The sequence below is a fragment of the Ammospiza nelsoni genome, chromosome 2 (genome assembly GCF_027579445.1).
Source record: "Ammospiza nelsoni isolate bAmmNel1 chromosome 2, bAmmNel1.pri, whole genome shotgun sequence".
In the NCBI taxonomy this organism is placed as follows: Eukaryota; Metazoa; Chordata; class Aves; order Passeriformes; family Passerellidae; genus Ammospiza; species Ammospiza nelsoni.
In genome coordinates, this window is record NC_080634.1 from 59,351,024 (window position 1) to 59,359,048 (window position 8,025).

An 8,025-nucleotide genomic window follows, 5' to 3' on the forward strand; every position below is an offset into this window, starting at 1 on the left:
CATATAAGATACCTTGAATCTGACAGAATTTTAAATAAATATGTATGGTGAGATCATAAAGAGGGATAAATCGGTATAACCTTGCTGAAATTGGGTCCCTTAAGCTGCACCAGTTATATATTTCAGTGCCACTAACTCTGAGCAGCTGAGTTTCATGAGTGCAAGGAGTCACACAATTGCCTCCAGGCAAGCTGGGGGGATTTGCAGACACCCCCAATGCCAGATTGGCTGGCAACAGACTTAATAGTGGGAATCCTTTCAGCAACCTACAGCCTATTGCTACCACACCAGCTCACACCTCCTAAACACATCAACTGTGACACACTGTGGGTGCCAAAGCAGTGGGATCACACAGAACAGTAAAGGAGATACTGGAGATGCCCACGAGGTCAGTGAAATGCCAAGACACAGCCTGATCTCAGGACAGCTAAGGCCCACAAACAATGGCAGAATCAGCCCCTGTGCTTAACTGCAAGAAAACATCGACTGCAGAGCTGTGAGGCCAAGGATTTGGCTGTCATGTTCAACCCTTCCACATGTCAGAGGAAAAGGCCAGTAGTGTTATGTGCTAATAGCTCCCAGAAGTGAGGAGTTAGTCTTTTCTGTGAACACCTCCTTGCTAATGGATCTGGGAGGGATTTCCTACTTTAATAAGGTACAGTTAGCCAGCCAGAGATGGTCCTCTGTGCCAAAGCCTACTCATGCAGGTTCTGCAAATAATTTTTTCCATTTCCCCAAGCTCCCAGCAAATGGTTAATCATTCACTGAATAAAGGTTGCATTTCTCAAGTGTTAAGGGGCCATTAAAAGTCTACCATAAACTTTTGCAATGAGCTTTTTCACTCAGCACCCAGCAGTGCTGCTTTCTCTATTATCTGGCCTTGTGTATGTATTGATCAGATACAGCTGGTTCTGGAGAGACCATGTCTGTAGCTAGGAATAGATCATGCTGGAATTTATTAACCCACTTTGCTGAGCTCTGCCACCCCAGTCAGCACTGCAGCATAAGTTGTGTTCACTCAGGACTTCCACTCCTTATTGAATGAGGATTACATCTGAGCAGCAGGGACTGGTGAGTCATCAAAGGGTATAAATTCCAGGCTCTGTTTAAATGTTAAAAAGGTGGTAAATGGATGATATATGAACCGTTAAAATCTTCTACAGTTGGCAAAGCAGTGTGCTATAAACACGATTTATTTTCAATATATTAAAAATTTCTTGAGAATTCTGCTGATAAATATCACAAGGGGATTCATTCTTATTGTGCTGTAATTAAAATGAATGTTTCAAAAATGCCTGCCCCAAGGCTGACAGTAATGACAGAGGAAACAGGTGAAGAAAATAAAAGTTAATGAAACTGGACCAGAGTTAAGAGATGCCACAAAATTGACTTTGTTCCATATGTGCAGGTTCCATTTAGAAATATTTAATAGTAAGCATATAACTATTATTACACTTATAAATTAATCTTTGGTGACAGCAAATAGTTCATTATTGGTTACTCAGAGTCAGAGTTTAACATTGAGCACACAGCTTGCCAAAACCTTTCAGCTTAAGGACAAAAATCTACAGAAGGTGACAGCAACAAATATTTACATATATAACATCTAATCTTTTGGGCACTTCTCTGCTATCTTCTGGGGGGCTCCTCAAGACACCTTTTGTTGGAAGTGCTGACCTGGGTACCCCACAGGGATCCCCCCAGAGCAGAGGGGAGCCTGTGAATTCAAGTGTGCCTATGGCATTGGCACCAAGTCTGTTCCCAGCCCACTCTGCCACTGGGGTGGCTGGAAGGCATCCATATGTCTGGGGACTGAGCAAATCAGGGAGCACCATACGTTCCCCCCTGCTCTTTAAATAAAACCAACCAAAATCACCCTCAACAACAACAACAAAATGTTGACCTGGTCTTCGGGCTTGGATTAGCCTTTACTATTACTTCCTAGTTTGATCATCAGCAAAAGAAAAAGAACAAGTTGTCTTTGTTGTAGGACTCCACAAAAAATGCAAGAATGCAGCAGAACACAAAGTACAGAATGCTTCACCTAAGCTGGCACAAGGAATAATTCTGTCTTAAAACTGTGAAGGGGAGTCACTGGATGCATGGCCAAAGAAACGTGTCTCAAAACCATAGTCTTGAAATAAAATGCCAGCTTGGAACAATACCAGGTGGGATATGAAAAATAATTTTTAAAAACTCATAACCAAACACTGCAAAATGAAAAAAAAAAAGAAAATTGAAAAATTTTCTCATTGAAAATGAGAAAAACTAATTTTCTTAATTACAGTAATCAGAATGTAAAAACACTGAAACAATGAAATGAGAAGATTTTTATGTTCTATGGTATAAATAAAATGCTTATAAGAAAGAAATGCGCTTCTAACCTGATAATATCATGAGAAGTAGGTCAGGAAGAAATATTGAATTTAGGAAGGAAGTCCTGAAAGGAAACAAAGGACTGAAAGTCATAAGAAATAAAGGAAAGAGAAAGGAGCCAAGGGGAACAGCTAGATAGAGATGGAAATTAAGTGTCAGTCAAGCCTTTAATAGCAAGATGTATGAGCAGGATTTAGGTGTGATGCACAGCTCAGAGCTATTACAAGCCTTTCTTCCACATGCCCGGGAGATAAAACTTCATTCTGAGGCCCATCTTTGGAAGAAGTCTTGTAAAAACAATTGCATTAAAAAGAGGTTGGTCAAAAAGCCTATATACTTTCTTTCACAAGGCCTTTATCCATCTTGTTTCAGTGATCCATAGCACCAGCCAGCAAAAGCACAGTTGTTTGCTAAGTGCAATGGTACAGTTTTAAAGTGCCATGAGCAGCTGTACAAACTCTACTGATTTCTATATGACTTACAGGAGGACAAAAGTCAAAGAATCAAGGAAGAAGGAAATATGTGGAAGAGAGAGACCTAGAATTTATACTGGTTACAAAGGACTGATAGCTAAGTACAGTATGGAAAGCATGTCACTAAGCTGGGACAATAAAGCAGAGGGATGATTCTCTATGGAGAAAACTTAAATGTTCTCATCTAACTTTGGTAGTGTGTCAATTCATATACCAACTGTATTGCAGAATAATGGGGAGCAAGTGACAGGACTTAGCAATTTTAATGAATTGGGATGACATCCACAAATCCCAGTCCGCTGACATGAATTATCCTCATTTCTTTACTTCATAATGGAAATAAATGAATAAAAAGAAGGGGATAGAGGTACTTTTCTATTGCTAAGTAAGGCAGCAGTGCAGGCAAAAGTAAGAACTATAAGGTGTGAAACAGATGATACACCACCATGAAAATTAATGACAAATGCCTTATCCTCACCATGAAAGGGAAAAAGGTAAAAGGATTCACTGATATTCCATGACTCCAGCAAGGTGAAACTTAGCTAAAGACAATGATGCTGAACAGCAGAGCTAGATAAATTTTTTCTACACAAAGCCTGGAGAGTGGAGCTCTTAACTGATAAATTGTTTATCGTATGCATATTATTCTGACTCTGGACAATACTTTTATCTCAGTTAAATTTTTCCATGTAACAGCAATTTTTGTCCCTGTCCTGTCCCTTGAGGAAATTTTCATAATTGTGGACACTTTTATTTTGTTATGCTGAGACTTATAATGGCTTCAGTAGAAAATGTAAATTTCAGTTTTCTACTTCTTAAAAATCTTCATTTTCCATCACTTTCATTTCACAGATAGGATTAATCTGCATCTAGAACCAAAATTAATAAATCCAACATAGCTACCTTTGGGTCTTTTTTGTGTAGTAAAAAAGGTATCTCTGTTGTAGGGCAAATCCTATCCTAAGATGAGTTTTTAATGTCTCATTTAAAATTATTTTTGGAGGCCCATCTCTCTCCATTGGCTACAGAAGGAGCTTCCTGGGAATAGTTCAGCTTTAGATGCCTACTGCGAGATAACGAAAGCAGGTTGATTTGGTTCCCTTGAAAATAATGAGACCTTCATACTCCTCTGTGGATTGTGAATCAATGGAGCATGATGAAACTGCATCAGAAATCAGTGAGCAACATCTAGGAATCCAGATTCTTCAAATTCTATCAGGTCTTCTGCTTTGTTCTTAGAGAGCCCAAGCTGATTACTCTAAATTGATATCTGTAAAGGTCAGATCAGACTTCAAGGAACCTGCCTTTATGAAAACTAAGAATCCTGCCTGGAGCTGGTAACAGCCCCAGGAAAAAAGTTTATATGATAAGTAATATTGAAGGCTAGCAAGGATGTTGCTTGAGAAATGATGTGCATTTAAACATGTGTTTTTGTTAGGTTGGCTGGAGTGTACCAGCTATGTCATATTGTGAAGCCGTTTGTTCAATAGAATCAATCTTGTAGATCAAAACTCTTGCTGCTAATGTGCCCAGACCCATACTATCCTTATTTTCAGTAGTTTGACTATGGACTAACTGCAGATTTAAGGCCCATTAGTGACTGGAGCACCACAGGAGTCCTTCCAATACTTTAGCTTTGTTGATGAAGAACACGATCCAAGACTATTTTGAAATAAGTGTCCAAGTGGGTGACTGGCACATCAAGGAAATTTGCTTCAAATGTGTGCTGTTGATCTGAATTGAAATACTGATGTAGTCACACAAAAAAAATTCAATTCTACTGAATATCTCAAGACTTTGAGGGAAACATTCATGCAGAGTGCAAATGAACCAAATGAGTCAAAGCATTTCCTTCCTTTTTGCCTTTCTAAAGTATTTTCTTTCAGAAACACTGGGAACAATTTTTTCTTCTTATAATGATGTATGAGTTCCCTGTTTCTATGAGATTATAAAAGCAAGGCTTGTCTGCCTACAATGCACAGAGGAGTCTTTATGAGAGTAAGAGAACTCTTAAGGCAGCTTGCCTGGGAATACAGACAAGATGTCAGACAAATCTTCAGGTGTAAGTTTTATCGTGTGCAATATGTGTGTCCCCATCGTGTCCCTCTGAGTTTATTGAATCAGCATTTTGTTTTGTGTATGCTGAAAGTTCTCAAATTGTTTATTGAGGCCAAACATAAAGTCATCCCTCTGGAAATAAAGAACATGGACCAAATGGACTAGATGATTGTCCTGCAAAGCAATGACTTGGAGAAGACCTTGGATATGTTATTTAATAAACAACTTATCTTTATCACTAGCAGTTACTCCCAACTCCTCTGGGGCTGTCTGCTTGTTGGGACACTGATACATTTCTTACATGTGTGTGTGGGAAGCTGCCCCTTTCTCTAGCATTGGGAAAAAATGTCATGGCTCTCTAGTCTAATCTTGTTATTACTGTTTTTGAAAAAAGTGATGTAAAAAAGTGAGAGTTTAGGGAAAAACATGGTTTATATGAAGCCTGGAAAATGCATTTCAGCATGACAGGCTGAAGGTGCCATCTTTGATGTTTGTTAAGAAGCTTGTAGACTTACTCAAATTCAATGAGCTATATTGCAAGGAGAAAGTATAGAAAGGATATCTAGTTAAGAGTAGAAAGGAAGCAAGGACTGAATGTTAAGTATGTGGCATAAAAGCACACTGGAGGCTAACTTCAGGACCAAGAAAGGGATGCCCATCTGGAAAAATGAGAAAGAGGAGTCAAATTTTGCAAGTGAAGAAGTTTTACTCTATTTCTAAGAGAAGAAGAAGGGGACGTGTTCTCAGGAAAGTGAACTCTTCCTCCAAGGTTTTAGGTGTTGCACCTCTAAATCACTGCCTCAGAGTGACACCTGGTGCAGTAATGCTGAAGAGGCAAATGACCAGACAAAGCAGTTACTTCTCCATCATTCCAAATCATCAAGCAAATCTAGATGCCTTTCTAAAAATATGCATTTTGATTCCCACAAATAAGACAAGTTTGACTTAACAGTCAGAAAAACATTACAGGACTAATGTTAACAATTTCCTGTTCTCATTGTGACCATCTACTTGAAATCATGACACCACAAGTTTAAAAATGTAGCCACTAGTTCAACAGCAAATGTGCAATACTGATGCAAGAGCATGTTAGTCAACGTAATTTTATGGTCTTTCTTGGTATATAGGAACTCACATAATCAGTCCTGGGTCACCTAAAGTTAGCAATTATTCCAGTAAACTGTATGAAGAACTGAGCCATATTTGCCATTTGTTTCTGAATGAGTGCTAATGTGGAAAAGAGTCATTTATGAATTGGAAAAGGGCAAGTGAACTAAACCAATGCTATAGTTTGATCTATGCTGCTCAGCTTCCAAATCTCTGCCTTCCTTTAACATAACCATGGAATGGAGATGCTGAAGTGATCCCAAATTCAGGTTATTTTAATGTATTCCTGAGTACTGGCTTGAGGACTGGGGATACCTCTCCTTATCTGCTGAAGATAGCACAGGCATATGCACCATGAACAGTGCTATGGGAATAATAAACAACACTAATAAGCTCTGAAGACAGTCAGATATTTTACTGTTTTCAGTATTGTTAAAAGAGACGGCATTCCTGCACTGGTACAGTACAACTAAGCAACATTAATGTGTGCAATCTGTATCTAAAAATTAATTTGGTCTCAGGTTTGAACTCCCACATTTTCAAATCCCAATACAAGACTAAAAGACTTGGCAATGTAATTTTCTTTCTAAGCTTTTTTCTTTTAAATTGAATTCATTTCTCTTCCTTGCTTTGTGTGTTTACAGATCAACCCCACCTGCTCTCCTCATGTCAGTAAATCTATTGACACAATGAGACCACTTTTGAGAGAGAGTGTTGCCAGCCCTGGGATTCCTGGTGCACAGCAAAGCAAATTTGCCACAGTTTCTGGAATTTTATGGCATTACAGCTGATTTCTTCCATGCTGCTTTTGTGCGCCCACAAGCTCATGTCTCCCTTTCTCAGTTATCCTTGCTGGAGAGATGACTGCCATCTAGTGATCCCTGAACCTCCTTGTTCCCCATTGCTGCTTTACAATGTGCCTGTCTTCCAGCTCCAATCTCTTAGTTTATAGCCTGCCCTCCTTCTCTTTTCCCCTAGTGTTATGAGCAATATCAATTATAAAGCTTTGAAACACAGCCTACCAATCCGAGCAAAGGACAGACTAAATGTGATATGAAGTCATAATTTTAGTCCACATAATTTTTTTCTCCATCTGTATTTTATAGAAGGGATATTGGATTTCTGTGTTTCGCTATAACCTTGCTGTCAAATAAAATCCTTCAGCAAGGAGGTGGGCTGTTTAACCCACCAGCAGTGAACCATTGACTATGGCTGGATGTATTTACCACATTAATATGCCCATCTACCCTGGCACAGGCTGTCTGTGCTTTTTGGCTCTTCCTCTGAGTGACTTGGTGCAGCTGCCTGTGTGTTGAGGGAGAGACAGAGATCAACTGTTTCCAGCACCTTGGCAAGAAACCCACTCAGAGCAAACCTCAACGACTCCATGCTGCAAAAGTGAGCATCCTCACTGCACAAGTCCTTAAACATCGGCCATCCCCCAGCAGTGACAAAATGAGACACTATATATAGAAACGCTTTTTCTTGAGTTGTTTAGTCACCTAATCCAAATTAGGTACAAACTGTCCTTAATTCATTAACATCTGAGCAAGGCTCAGAGGAGGTAAAGCTGTCTCTAACTGCTGATAATTAATTTCCACGTCTAATCCAATTAAAATTAACTTCAAAGGGATTTTAAGCAGGAAATCCAAAATGTAAGGTATTAGAAATATGAAATATTACACTCTTTTCCCATACTGTCCTACGTATTTCCACTTTACCAAGTGAAGGTCTTCCTGCCTCTTTGTCTCTGTTTGGAAATGGAGAAAGAAGAAGGAAGATAGCAAATTAAATATTTCACAGTGGCAGGCAAACAGCATGCTCTCCAGATTGACATGTAGCCTGTCTGATTTAAAAGGAAAAAAACAACAATTGGGAGGCTAATGTTGAGCTGGCAGATTTTTCCATGCATCAGAATAGCAATCACATTAAAAAGACAGGTGCTCAAAACCACTGGAGAAATCAGTGTGATTTATTCAGTGCGTTCAGGGAATCCCAGACACACGTTGAT